Source organism: Mastigoproctus giganteus, chromosome 8 (genome assembly GCF_048544385.1).
Source record: "Mastigoproctus giganteus isolate SK-2022 chromosome 8, ASM4854438v1, whole genome shotgun sequence".
In the NCBI taxonomy this organism is placed as follows: Eukaryota; Metazoa; Arthropoda; class Arachnida; order Uropygi; family Thelyphonidae; genus Mastigoproctus; species Mastigoproctus giganteus.
In genome coordinates, this window is record NC_143582.1 from 67978107 (window position 1) to 67993273 (window position 15167).

A 15167-nucleotide genomic window follows, 5' to 3' on the forward strand; every position below is an offset into this window, starting at 1 on the left:
ATTCAACTGCCATTTTCTGGAACAACCTTCCTTCATACCTATTTCCTGAAAATTACAGTCTACAGAAGTTCAAATCTAATGTCAACAAATATCTTCTTTCATCTTCTCAACCTCCAACCCATGCACAGTACTAAGTAGTATACATTCTAATACACCTCATGTTTGTGGTTTCATAAAAAAAAAAAAAGAAAAAGAAAAATACAACTTTCTTAGAAGTCCCGAAATGCATACAAAATTCTTAGAAGTCCCTAAATAAATTTATGGTTCAGTGAATACAAGACAATCTGTAAATAGGGTAATGTGACAAGCAGAATGCCAATGAACTATTGTATAGCCCCCCTCCCCAGAAGGACAAGGTTATAAACAAGCTACTAATCCGATGCAGGTGGTCATGAAGCTAAGTCGCCCTTTTTATTTCGTCTATTCCAAGAATTGGTTTTTTTTTCTACTACCCGAGCAATTAAGAATGTTTGCATACTTGGCAAAATTTGTACAGTATATCCATGTAGTAAGCTCATTATAACAGTGAGCAATTGTACGGGAATATGAATAAATTAAAATTATGCATATGGCTTTTGCTCGTTACAGCCGTGATCTTGTTATTTCCGTGCTCGTTATAACCAAGTTCGACTGTATTTCATTTATTTGTTTTCCAAAAGTTTTTCAAACCAACTCTTTGCATGGTTATTTGTCGAGACAAAGTGTGTGTGTGTGTGGTTGTTTATTGGCGCATTAGCTGCTATGGCTATAGTGCACCTTCTTCTCTGGACAAATTTCTTTCACAACTTTTTAGGTTTACTTTCAAAAGTGATCAAATGTGCAACTTGATAACTGGCACTTACAGTAGATAAATTTCTTTACTGATACGTTTTCAGTACATTTTGTTTTCTTAATTCGTTTTGTAACTTTGAACACTTATTTTCGCAACACTTCTTTATATTGATATAAGATTTATGTTTGAAATCATAGTGTCGTTTTAAATTATTTTAATTAAAAATTAATACAGTTTCCTTACACACCAAACACACTACTCTTTCATCATACTCAATAAAAAAAATAGCCTTCAGTAATGAAGGCTATTTTCAGTAATCTTTAGCTTCAATAATCTTTGGAGTGTTATCAACACTCCAAAGACTTTCCTCTTTCAGAATATTTTTAAGGTTGATTTTTTAATTCAATACAAATTAGTAACAATTAAATACAATGAACAAGTTATATCAAAAATAGAATTTCATAATATGAAAAGATTGATGCGTATATATGACTGCACTGGACTACATGTACACATTTGATACAGCCAGGCTCAATGCTTGCATGCTATACACACAGTCACACGACTCCCAAAAATGCTGCTTTAGTTCACTTTCCGCATGGGCCATATAAAATTACTCATGGGCCATATCCGGCCTGTGGTTCATAGGTTGGACACCACTGCTCTAAACTAACACATTTTTACCATCACTGTGGCAAGTCAGTGAAGTCAGTAGCATAGAAATAAATAGTTAACTACATAGCCAATTCAGAATATGACATTTAAATTTGACACTTGCCTTTAATTTCTGCTCTTTCAGGTGCTTCTAATTCTGCACTGTAAGGCGGTTCATGATTTCTCAGCCCTAGGTTATCAGTGTTATCATTGTCAAATACACCATGTGTGGATGTGATGTTGCACAGCAGAATGATTTCCTTTGACACTTTCCCATGCCTTTTTTTGCAAACTGCTGTATTCACGTCACTGAGATGTAAGCTGTTATAGTACAAAGTATTAACTCTTTAATGAGGTAGCAGAAAATCAACAAAAATCAACCCATCTAAATCCCAAAAAACAACTGCCATAATCTTTCCATCTGAAAGCTTGAATTTTTTTGTTGGTGAGAACCCATTCTGGCATCATTTCATACTGGACCTCTTTATTTCTGTAGTAAAGTAGTGTATCAATGTCTCATCACATATCAAATGCCACAGAAATATGTTTCCTTACACTTCTGGTTGAACATCAGTATCTTTGGAAACCACTGTGAGCACACTTTCTTGAACAATAAAATAATTGCTTCTACTCTTCCAAAAAGTTCACAAATAATTGCTTCTACTCTTCCAAAAATTGTGCATACTTTCAATGCAGTATAACATGCCGTAACTCAGCTGTTTTCTAAAATCAGCATCTTGATGCAACAAATCCTCACATCTGTAACAGCTGTATGTCGGACATGAACAGACAGTGAGTTAGCAACTTTTTCATGGTCTTCAGAAAACTTACTGCACAAATGATATACATTTTCACATGACAGGTTTTCTTCCTTTTAGTATGCACTTAACCATGGAGAATTCACTTTCAATTTCACTTTTTTTTTTTTAACAGAAATTTGATGATATAGTACTGTCCTACACTTTTTGATCAGTCTAGCACTACCTCGTAGTACTTCTACTGCACGTGCAAGGAGGATACAATTATGTATCAGAGACTGAGAGCAGTGTTCCCACAATCTTCCATGAAAAGTGTTTTATCATTCTTACGTGCATATACCATATCTTCTGTTTAAAAAAAAAAAAAAATCCAGATCAACCCTGAACCACACTCATATTACAAAATACAGTGGGCTCACAATAGCCATCATTAATTGGTTACATAAAAGTATGACAGTTATATAAACGACAGGTAAGAAGCAATTTACTAACATCTATAATGGTAATTCATTTCAAGGAAGCTATAAATTTGCATACTCAACCTAATTTTTTTGAGTATATACTAGACTAACGCTTTCACTGCTGGCTTTTCTGACAACCTTTTTGACCTGGGTTTGAAAGCTACAGGATTGAGTCAATCTGGACTGGAGAGGGCAGAGACATTTTTAGAAGAAAGCTGCAGTCATAGTGAGGCTTTCTTCTCACTATGACTAAATTAGCCTCTCGCAAAGGTTGCTTGATAAAAATATCCAGTTTATCCTCCTTTACCAATCAGAAGAAAAGTTCTAAAAGCAAGTGATTTTCCCTCCAAGTGAATTTAAAATCTGATGCTGCATATTTGCATCACAATACAGTGAACATGTTAACAATACTTTTATTGAGTTCAACATACTGTCCACATACAACACGGTGAGTCTATCAATTTACTGTGCAGTACTCCTTGAAAGATGAATCAAGAACTAAGATCATTTTATTATCCACTCAGTTTAAATCCTGCTGCCTGAAAAACAAATGAAAGGGCAAGATAATTATTATAAATGTTTACAGATGTAAATAAGTTCAGCTCTTAGTTCTCGATATTCTAAAGCTGCGCAACCTCTAGGTAGCCACTGCTCCAAAGTCTGGAAAATTATGAAATCCAGCACCTCTCAAATTCCCAAGGCACTGAATATTAAAAAATTTACTGAAATTATTACATATTATATTTGTTTACTTGATGAAACATATGGTCGAATTACGTAGGAATAAATTACCAATTTATCCCTACATAATTCAACCAATGTATTATAGATAAACTGGTGCATTCCAAGCAGAATTGTAAGTGTAAATTTATGTATAATGCCAAAATTTCATATACTTTTAACCTATGTGAAATCTAAATATGTTTATATCCAGGTGGAAATTACATAACATTTGAAAATCAGATGTTTTGTGGTATGTTCCTACCACATCATCAGTAAACTGCTGCTACTGCTGTTGCTACTTCACTAATAAAAAGAAAAGAATGGCCAAAGGTTTCATAGATGTGACCTGTATATTACAGAAAAAAAGCCAGTAGCTTCAAAACAGCTGTCCTAAAAGTATCTCAGATTTTTATATGTATAGAGAATTCACTTGTTCATGTGACACTACACAACTTAAAGAGGTAATAAACAACTTAAGCAGAACTGTAGATAATGGTATTTATCTCTATGTTGGGCATTTGCCCACTTAGGGCCAAGTACTTGGCCTCAGTCATCAATGAGAGCAGAATAGCGCCATGATCAAAAATTAAATACACTGAAAGGACAGAATTCATGGGATACCTGGTTCCTGGGCAATGCGACGCTGTCACTCCTCTCACTAGTGGATGAAACCACTGCTTCACAGGTATATAGGTACACTGCATTCACGTAGACGGTAATTTAATGTCAGTATGGATAAACATTGTGAGTTAACCTACTTTGAAAGAGGGATGGATAGTGGGCACCCAATGCATGGGTCACTATCGCAGTGGTGGTACAGAAATTGCACTATCCCCATTCGACAGTATTAAGAGTGTATCAGGAATATGCCATTTCTAGAATAACGTCTCATCATGGACAGCGCTGTGGGCTGAGAAAGGTAGTGGATGAACATGGCAGTTGACGTCTGTCTGTCTTGCATTGTTTCAGCCAACCAGAGAATGACAGCGGCACAAATCACCACCAACTTCAACGAGGGAGGTGCCAGAAACATCTCCACCAAGACCATCGGGTGATCATTAGCCACAATAGGTTATGGGAGCCACCAACCAACCAGAGTCCCATTGCTAACACCATGACACAAAACTCTATGCCTCAACTGGGCGAAAGAACATCGGCACTGGACCTTGGATGATTGTGGACAGGTTTCCTGGTCCGATGAGTCCTGTTTCCAGTTATTTTGAGCAGACAGGAGGGTGTGTATCTGGTAGAAACCACACGAAGCTACACATCCGTCATGTCAAAAAACTGTTCAGGCAGGTGCCAGTTGAACATACCACAGGCCAGTAATGGCCTGTGGTATGTTCAACTGGCACACATTGGGACGTCTGCTACGTCTAGAGCAGTGTCTCTGAGCAGTCCAGGTTATGTGTCCACCTTACAGACCATCTGCATCCCTTTGTGGTCATTGTGCACCCACAGGGAAATGGACTCTTCTAGCAGGACAATGCACCTCCCCACAGAGCTGTGGTGACTACAACATGGTTCGAAGAACATTTCACAGATTTTACCACCATAGAGTGGCCTCCCTGTTCATCAGACATGAACCCTGCGGAGCATCTTTGAGATGCTATGGAAAGGTCTGTTTGAGCTTTGGATCCTCCACCCAGGAATGTGGCAGAATTATGGACAGCGATGCAGCAAGCATGAATGGAAATACCTAATTGAGTCTACTAGTGAACTAGTAGACTCAATGTCTTGCCGTGTGACTGCCTTTATCTTGACAAAAGTGGGCCTACCCATTACTAGGTAGGTATCCCACGATTTCTGTCCACTCAGTGTACAGTAAAATTATTTCAACTGCTACACAGAAACATCCTCCTGAAATCCTATATAGTTTTGTTTTACTTTGGGAAAATACATCGGATATAAAAATTAGTACACACAAGTTTTTTATTGTTGATAAAAGTGGGAATCCATAAGAAAGTTAATCTTATATTTACGCATGTATACACCTGAATGTCCAGAAACCAGTCATAAACATGTCTGTCCTGAACTTGTCAAGGAGCAATCAATTGTATAACACATGTTGAAATATTAGATAAAAGCCATCTAGAACATTCGTGAATGCCTTGAATAGTGCTCAGGAAGTCGGTATAACCCTAATCCCATGTTAGATAAAGAAATTTTTATATGCAATTTTTAATCTAGCTTCCCTCTGAATATTAACTCAGAAGAGTAACTTAACCACATAATAATCTTCTCTAATGTGCCAAAAAGTATCCAGTTTCAATTAATTCCAACTATCTGGATATCCTTGATTTGGTCTCTATCTGCAAATAATAGTTTTAAAATAGCAAAAAAAAAAAAAAAACCACTACCCTTTCTAATACAATCAGCAATGATAACATGCGAACCTTCATACTAATAAAATGCTTGAGTTTATAAATTTCTGATATCTTGCTGACAAGTTCTAATACTATGCTTAATGAGAAATGGAATATCTATAAGTCATATCGATTCCAAAGTCCAATAGACCAACTTTAATCCATAACTGGCTGCACCAATGTTTTTCTGTTCTTCCTGTACACTCAGTTAATTGGAGTAAAAAATTAACCCATTTATAACTTTAAAAATTAAAAAATATATATTTCAAAAATGTTCACTTTTTGATGCCATCTTTATTTTGAATTAATTATGAACACAACTATGAAAAATCCATTTTTTTTTAATATTAATCCTGCAGTGGTGGTGTCCCCAACTGTTACAAACACAGTGCTGCTGTCCCATGCTGTCCCATGCATGGTGCAAAAGGAAGTTTGTCCCTGACAGGGATGTCAGGGACAAACTTCCTTTTTAATTTCTGAAAAAAGATTGTTGGTTTTTTTTTTTTGTATTCTTCTTGAAATATTTGAAATATTCTGATATTTCATCTTTTCTTAATCAATTTCAATACAGTAAACCCTCACTAATCCAGTTAATCTGGGTGTCAGATAATCCGGATCACAATATGAAAAATTCTGTTCGTAGTTGAGTACTTTGAAAGACACACGAGTAACTCTCACTGCCTGCTAATTGACTGCACAGAAGGACAGAACACACGTTACATGCAATGTTGCATGTAATGTATGTTGTTGTCATATCATATTGTTCTCGACTCTGAGTATCAGAGTTGAGTATCAGTATCGTTGTTGACTCTGAGTCGGACGGATGTTATAGCTTATATCGCTTCATTTGCATACTTCTTTATATCTATATACATATGTACATAAGTTAACATATTTTATATAATTATAGGGTCTAAAGAATTATGAAATAAAAAGAAAACACTTTATTTTAACTATGATTAACAAGTTCAAAGTGATAGAACACTTGAAAATGGTGTTCCTGGAAAAAAAAAATTGCTGAAGAATTTGGTATTGGCCAACAGGCTGTATCAGATGTTAAAAACAAAAAGAATCTATAAAGACATTTCCTTTAAAATTCAATGTGGGGAGTGATAAAATCAGTGTATCAAATAGACAGATTAAAAAAGCCAAAAGAAGGAATTGCTGGAAGAAGCTGTATTTAAGTGTATACCCAGCAACAATCAAGTGGCATTGGCATGCAATGCCAGCACCACCTAATAAATGTATAAAAAGACAATACATTTATCCATCTATAGATGGATAAATGTATTGTCTTTTTATAGTTTTTAATAAAGGCTCTACAGCAATATTTTTTAAATTAATTTCATCAGCACTAACCTATATTATTAATTTTTTATTTATTTGTTTTCTAAGTTTTTTTGTCTTTTAGGGCTATCTTTTGCTTCACTAATCTGGATTATCGTGTAATCCGGATGACCTCTCCCCCAATTACTCCAGATAAAAAGGTAAAGTGCAGCCATTATCAACCCACTGCAGGATGGAAGCCTCCTCAACAATTCATGCTGAGGGAAATGGACCATAATCTGCCACGCTAGTCCAGTGCGGGTTGGCAGATCGACCGTATTCAGCAGTCAGGGGCTTGAATCCCGGTCTACTCAAAGAGTGTGTGCTACTGCACTCCCGCTCCTGACCACTCGGCTACGGAGGCCTACTCCAGATTAGTGAGAGTTTACTGTACTTACTGTATGTAATTTTTTAGTTTTTAATAAAAAATTAAATATTTAAAAAAATATATGCTGTGTTTTAACACTTTTTATTTTCAACAAAAAACAAAAAAAAAAAAATTGCTAATTCTGCTGAAAATTAAAAAAAAAAAAAAAAAAAATACATAAAATACAAAGCTAAAGCTATTAGCATTTTCCAGCTTAAAAACCATTAAATGAACATGGGAAGTTTAAACTGTACATATATTTCTCTTATTTTAAGTAGTTTGACAAAAAAAATTTTTTAAATATATGTATATTAGATACTATTATTCATTTTCATTTTCAAATTTTTTCAAAACATATATAAAATTTAGTGCACCATTGAAGCACATGAAATTTGGATACTGCACATGTTGCTATACCTATCGTGAGTAAATACTGCCTTCCATGTTTTCATGCTTATTATTCAAAAATGACATTTTCAAAAATACAGCCACTCCCCGCCTAGGTAATACTTGACTTACGGAAAAATTAAACTTTACGTAAGTTTTTGCCGGCCAGTGCATTTTTGCGGGATTATGCCAAATCACATAGGATTTCACGATACCTCCATTTATTCCTATGGGATTTTGCATCCCGTAGGAATAAATGGAGGTATCGTGAAAATATCATAATGTGAACCCAATAACACATTTTTTTTTTTTTTTTTTTTTTTTTTTTCGTTCCAAGACCTCGGAAGTTGAAATTTTCGCTATATAACTAAGCTATTTATCTCTCTATTTATTTATAAAAGGGCATTTTTATAATGGAAATTGCACTACACTTTCATCATTATCACATGTTCCGCTATAAGAATCAATTTTGAATGCCTTTGTTGATATTTTTCTAAAACACATTTCTGGAGGTCACTACCATAAAACAATAAAAACAATTTGCACTTTTCAGTTAATTGGGCTTTTCTGTTATCGCAATCTATTATAAATGGTTACTAAACTCAATCTTATTGCATTTGCGATAATACCGATAACTGGAATTCCGTGGGTTTTTACGTTACGGTATTATGGTGAAATGAGTTCCCCTTCACTGAAATCTTCAATCATATAAAAACATAAATAAATTTTTCTTCTCTTCATTCCTATTTACTTATTACAATAGTGAAGGGAAAAGGACCAACAGAAAGTGCAAGTTCTGGCAGTGCTAGGAAACGAAACAAAATTGATTTAGAAATGAAGATGATTAATTATAAAGGACGAAGCAGGACAAAGTTTGTCATCTATTGCACGGAATTAGGTCTCGCTGCTTCAACAGTGAATGCTATTTTAAGGGACAGTACAAGTATAAAATAACATGTAAAGGATCAATGCATTTAAGATCAACAGTGATCATAAAACAGCATTCAGGTGCTATATGGAAGATGGAAAAGCTATTAATAATATAGATGGAAAATTAGATTCAGAAGCAAGTGCCCCTGAGTCCAATGGCCATTCAAGCCAAAGCAAGAATTATTTATGAAGATATTAAGGATAAGTACAGCGAACCCCAAACCAAGTTCATGGCAAGCAACGGGTGGTTTAATAGGTTCAAGCATCGCACTGGTTTCCAAAACATTAATGTGGTGAAGTCGCCAGTGCCGATTCTGCAGCTACAGAGAAATTTTGTGATGTGTTGGAAAAAACCCCTTCTAAATCTCCACAGCCCTCAACTTCCGCAGCGGCGTGCTTATCAGCTGGAGAGTTAATTCTGGCAACGATGCTCGAAAGGTAAAACTTGCTGACGTTATGGCTGTCTCCTCTCTCTTTTTGTAATTTTATAATTTTGAAATTTTTGTAATTTTTCCTGCACATGACATAAAAAAATTTGAATAAATAATTCTATTTACATGTTCGTCGAACATTTCTTTTTTGCTTCAATCAAATTCAATGAAATTTGTTTCAATAAAATTTGCGAGTGCTGCATAAGCATTTAGGTGAATTCCGACTTACGCAGAGTTCCTCGGAATGCAACCCTTACATAAGTCAGGGAGTGGCTGTACGTCATTTCAGACCTTACAGTACCTTATTTTGAACTCTCCCACATGATCAACTGATCACATGAAATAGTTCTATAAATAACTTGTGACACAATTCCAAGCTTCATTAGTATTAGTAGAGTCAGGTTCCCAACCTAGCAGGTCCATGCTACAAGTTAAAAGCAGAATAAACATAGTGGCACTGCCCATGCTCAGACCCCTCACAATGTGACTCTGGGAAAAAAAAAAGAAAAAATTCAAAACCATACCAAGTAAAAAAATCTGTCTATATTTCAGAATGTACAGAAAATCACAGATTTCATCTTCAACCAGAAATTAATATTTTCAACATGGCCCTTAGAGAGCCATGTTGAAAATAACGAGCAAGGTTAAAAACCACCACCACCACAGGTTTAAAAACATATTTTTAATTATTTCTTGAAGTTTTGAATACCATCGCTGTTGTTATCTTGACCAACAATAAGCAAAATATCAATTGAAAAAGCTGCAGTCTTCAAAAAATTGTATGCCAGTCAGACTCTTCCCTGATGCAAAGCCAGAGAGTGCCTGGATGTGCTGCCATAAAGCATTAAGAGTTGTTTGTTTGTTATTTGGTTTTTAGGAGCATCAGCAACTAAGGCCATATTGCTCCGGGGATATGCGGTGGTCATTCCCTAACCTTTCCGCATCCTCCGTATTTGGTGGTCACGGGCTCGAACCCTGGTCTAATCAAGAAGCATGTGCTACGCACTGCTGCTACCCACTTGGCTACAGAGGCGCCTGTATGGCAATAATTAGATGCAAGAGATGCTACTAATTTTAAATTCATGTTTTCAGCATGTGCATATAATTATTGAAAATACTTGGCTAAAATTAACACAAATACTGTATTAATTACAGCCAGGTCTAGAGCATTTGTGGTCATATTATTTAAGTAGTATTAATTGATGCATTTTGGAATTTTTCATCTTGTAAGCTTATTCCATCACTGTCTTGTCTATTGCTGCACTTGAAGCGCCTAGCCTCCCACCAATGAGATGCTAACAAGCATTGAAACACCCATCTGGAAGGTGGCATAACATACTAATACGTAACACTGTACTTCTCTACTGGAGAAGTGTTGCTTATTAGTACTGCAACACTAGGCAACTTACCTAACAACTTGAGAGATCAAATCCTTTTAAAGACTCTCTCTTTCATACCTGGGTTATAAAATGGATGCAATCACACCATAACAAATAATACTGTAAAATTATCAAGAATATGCTTAATTTAGTCATCAATTATTACTGTTGTGCAATAACTTACAAAGATTTCCAGAATTTTCAATGGAGAAATCAAAGAAAACACTTTTGTTGAGAGGTATTGAGAGTTTTAGCTGTGTGGACCAAGTAGATGAAGAGAACAAATTCACTGAAATCATTTGGGGGTCTCAAATATTCCAGATACCCATCTCCTGTATGCCTGTAATCAGCTACTGCAGGCATATCTCCAAAACTTCTACTCTTCTTAAACTTCTTGAGAAAATACTATTGCTAATTTATTCCTACCACCTATTTCTAGAGATGAATTCAAAATGCACTATCTTAAAGCACAGGTCTACAACTGCCAACTTCCTTTCATTGTCTAATAAAATTATTAAGCATTTGAAATCAATATAGATACTACAGCTGTGTATGTATGAATCTCTGAATAAGACTCACTCAATTTAAGTGTCCAGCTTCTTGAGAGATTCTATCAGGAATGCCCTGGTGACGCCTTGTTTTCAGAGTCAAACAGCTTCCATAAAAAGCTAGTTTCTCTCTTTCTCAGACTGCCACTGCAGCAGCACCTCCCTTCCTCCTCCTCAGCATCTTCCTTTCAATTTTTCCTTCCATTTCATTTCTCTTATTACTGTTCCAAAAATTGCAAATGAAATATGGACTCAGAAAATTAAATTTTAAAAAGATCTTGTTCAAAACCACATTCCATGCATTATGTCATTACAATATCGAAAATGAAGACACCATTGCAAATTCAAAAATGCAATAAAAAACAGAATATACAAAAAAAAAAAAAAAAAATCAGTGGTCTTTTGGGAAGCCCTCTCACCTCTACCATGAAAACAAGCATCCCTGGTTAAGAATCCCTGCTCTATAGAGAGGAATGCTTAAAGTTTACAGGCCACATGAAAGGAAAACCCCTCAAGATCAACAGCAACTTCAAAATTAAGAGTCATGTTCAAACTTTTTTTCTCAATGCATACTTAGCACATGATTCAGACTGCACCAAAATTTACTCAAATTTACACTGTCAGAATTTCAGGAAGAAACATGAAAAACATCTTTCACATCCTCCTCAAAAATATTTTGTGGTCCATATTCACACAACAATTCAACATCGTGGCAATGCCTATACTTGGACAAAATACCGTATATTCAGGTATACAAGTCAACACTTAGTTTTTGTCTTGAAAATTTGTCCTTAATCATGCCATGTAAGCTGATCCCCTTTCTTTACAATCATCTTTCAATGCAAAAGAACCACACATTAACAGTCACTGTCTATTTTTTAATTCAATTATTTCTCCTCTTTCTTTTAAAAGTTTACATTATAATGTTTTTTAACATTGCACAGTAAACCGTACAGAAAGCAATAAGTGTAAACAATACACTTATAATAATAAATATGAGAGTTACTTCAATATCCAAATAGATCTTCTTTTTTTCAATTTCCAGGAAAAAGGAGATAGATTGAGATTTTCGTCTCTTAGTATTTTAAACAATACACTTATGTGTATACAACTCTCTTATGTGGTATGCCACAAAACCAAACGTACAGGCAGAGGTGACAAGTGTCATCATTCAGTGAAGTGTGCATACATCAGAGGTTTTGATTATATAACTGAGTCATTGCCTGTTTGGTACTGTACTGCTAATTGATTTCTCTGTAGACAATGCCTTGATATGGAAGGAATTGGCTATTAAAAATTAACAATCACAAAAGTTACTTTTTGAGAATTCAAAGTAAACCTGAAAACATAACAATAAATTCCATAAACTGTTTTAGCCTGATGAAGAATATAAACAAATCCTCTGTTTTTAAAAGGCAAGCAATAATGTATATTTGTGAAAAATATATGAGGGGTAGTCATTTAATTTGCATACTGTTGCAAGATCTTATCTTAATTGTCATCATATGAATCTTCTGTGGATTTCTCCTCTTTGAAATACTCTCCCTTGAACTTTACACGCTTTCGCCACCATTGCACCCACGCATCAAATGCTTCTTGCAAACCATTTTTCAAAAGACTGTGAAGTGCTTTTGTTGTGGCTCTGCAAGCATCGTTGCCAGAAATGAAATGCTTGCCTTTCATTTTCAGCAACTTTATTCAGATGGGAACAGGAAGAAATCACAAGGGGCTAAGTCTGGTGAATAAGGGGGATGTGGCAGAACCTCGACATCTATGGCAATGATCACTGACTGCACAATATTAGCTGTATGGAGCCTGGCATTGTTTTGATGGAGAAACCACTTAACACTAGAAAGTTCTTGACATTTCTCACAAATGGCATGCCGAAGTTTGACTCTGAGAACCTCAGAGTATGCTTCCTTATTCATAGTTCTTCCACAAGGCACAAAATGCATAACGAATGCCTTTTATGCCGAAAAACACAAGAACCATTTGTTTGTCAGCCAAGTGAGAAGCTCGAAATTTCTTAGGTCTTGGTGAATCAAAATGCTTCCACTCACTTAATTGTTGTTTTGTCTCTGGATCATAGTGAAAAATACAAGTTTCACCAAAAGTCACTATTCGATTTAAGAAGTTCTGACCCTGTGTTTCAAAACGATCAAGCATTTCTTTGCACAAGTCTCTCTCTGCTGTTTTTTGTTCTGCAGTCAAATTGTGTGAAATCTGGCAGGCACAGATTCACAACATTTCAGGTTATCTTTCACAATATCGCGAGCACTACCACATGAAATGGACATTCTAACAGCTAATTCACAAAGTGTAATTCGCCTATCTTCATCCAGGATTTCCTGGGCTTTTGCGATTTTCTCATGAGTTGTTGTTATTTGGTTTTTAGGAGCATTAGCAACTAAGGCCATGTTCCTCTGGGGATATGTGGTGGTCATTCCCTGACCTTTCTGCATCCTCCGTATTTGGTGGGCACGGGCTCGAACCCTGGTCTAATCAAGAAGCGTATGCTACGCACTGCTGCTCCTGCCCACCTGGCTACGGAGACACCTCGTTGAGGAGGAAGGATGACAGGTCTTGGGTCATCTGCAACAGACTCATGGCCTTCACTGAATAGCTTGTGTCATTTAAATATGGCCATCCTACCAAGACACTCAATACTATATGCTTCATTCATCTCTTTAACTGTTTCCGATGCATTTAAGCCCCATCTGACACAATAATGAATCACATATCACTGTTCAAACTATATGTCTGACATGATACTTGCTTCAAAACAATCGTCAGTGACACAGCTAAAAAAAACTCTTCACACAACACTATCTCTACAAGTACTAGCATACATACAGAGTCTGCTCAGCAGCAATCAAGAAGAGCCCTCTAGTGGCAGTTATGGAAAGTTTGCATGGTAAAAAAAAACTGTTGCACCAGTCTGCAAATTAAATTATCACCCCTCGTATAAGTAAATCTGATATCAATCAAAATACCAATGAATATATTGGCATTAATTCGTGTCATCTACTCTTAAGCAAGTATCTTTAATTCAAGTTTAGGATTATACTGATGTTTTATCACTTCAGAGGTCAACTTATATGATAGAATATACAGTACCTTTAAGCATTCCTGAAAGCCCAAATTTTTTATCCTTACTATTTTCTTCTTCTTCCAGTCCAGTATTAGGCCTAGTGGCCTATTATGGTCTCTCTTCATCTTTGCAGTGGTATGCCTCTGTCTCTTCTTCCCCAAGGTTTGTAGTTTAGAATCTCTTTCGGATAGCATCCATCCTCTATTCTCTCTACAGGCTGGATCCATCTGTTCCTGTATGAGTCAATAAAATTCAGTACTGAAGTTGTCTCCAGTTCTGCCAAGATGTCTTGATTTCTTTTCATGTATATCTGGTTTATATCCTGCAATTCTGTGCATCAAGTGCATTTCTGCACTAGTAAACCTATCCCCTCCTATCCCCTTTGCTCATTGTCCATGCCTCAGCACCATAGGTTAGGATAGGTCTGATGCTGGTGTTATGTATTTGTGTCCTTGTTTTCTTATACACCAGATTAGATTTGAAAATATGATTTATAGTTTTAGTTATTCCTATATAATTATTTATTTTTTGCTTCATATCTTTTTCTTTTTCATAGGACAGGTGGTATCCTAGGTATTTCAAAGTATTAACTTGTTCAATAACATTATTGTCAATGCAGATCTTGCTTCTTATTGGATCTCTTCCTTTTAATGCTATCACTTTCGTCTTTGAAGTTGAAATTTCCATATCAAATGATTTTGCTATTTTGTTTAATGAGAAGATGGCTTTCTGCAATGAGTTCTCATTTTCTTTTATTAGAACCTTGTCATCAAAAAAGCAGTGTGTCCATTCTTGCTTTGTGGCTAATTTTGATGCCTGTCTTGGAGATTTTCCTCCATTCTCTTTTAATATGATTTATATATATATATATATCGAATAGAAGTGGGGACAGTTCAGATCCCTGTATTTATTTTTGCCAATTCAACAATTTGTGATCTTTACTAGTTTGTTTGTTATCTGGTTTTTAGGAGCAT

General features: G+C 35.7%; 1 protein-coding gene across 1 annotated transcript in view; it reads right to left on the reverse strand.

The window, feature by feature from the left end:
- Window positions 1-15167, reverse strand: part of LOC150081595 (uncharacterized) — a 109279-nt gene that overhangs the window by 55558 nt on the left and 38554 nt on the right. The window lies entirely within an intron of this gene.